The sequence below is a fragment of the Penaeus monodon genome, chromosome 30, assembly GCF_015228065.2.
Source record: "Penaeus monodon isolate SGIC_2016 chromosome 30, NSTDA_Pmon_1, whole genome shotgun sequence".
NCBI lineage: Eukaryota > Metazoa > Arthropoda > Malacostraca > Decapoda > Penaeidae > Penaeus > Penaeus monodon.
This window is the reverse complement of record NC_051415.1, coordinates 32,277,739-32,278,031: the sequence shown is the minus strand read 5'-3', so window position 1 is coordinate 32,278,031 and position 293 is coordinate 32,277,739. Positions and strand designations below refer to the sequence as shown.

The 293-nt window shown below is 40.3% G+C and overlaps 1 protein-coding gene across 1 annotated transcript in view; it reads right to left on the bottom strand.

Moving 5' to 3' along the window:
* Positions 1-293, bottom strand: part of LOC119592425 — a 5,975-nt gene that overhangs the window by 2,826 nt on the left and 2,856 nt on the right. The gene's annotated exons all lie outside the window — the stretch shown is intronic.

Below are 293 nucleotides of genomic sequence, written 5' to 3'. Positions count from 1 at the left end.
ATATTTGGTTTTACCAACTACCAGAGGAAAAAAACATACAACAGTAAAGTTTAATATCCGCATAGCATTAGACACAACCAATTAATAACTTAACTATATATAATACCACATGGAGACAATAACGAGAATGCGACCCTACAGAGAGCTAAGGAAGCCCCTGGCCTACAATTCCAGGGTCTGAAGGTCTGTCGAGGCGTCTCCTGTTCTGTCCAATTGTACAGCCTCCATTGGGCCGTTTGTTTCCTTGATTTAGGCCAACTTGTCAGGTTAATAATAAGACAATTGAGACTAGA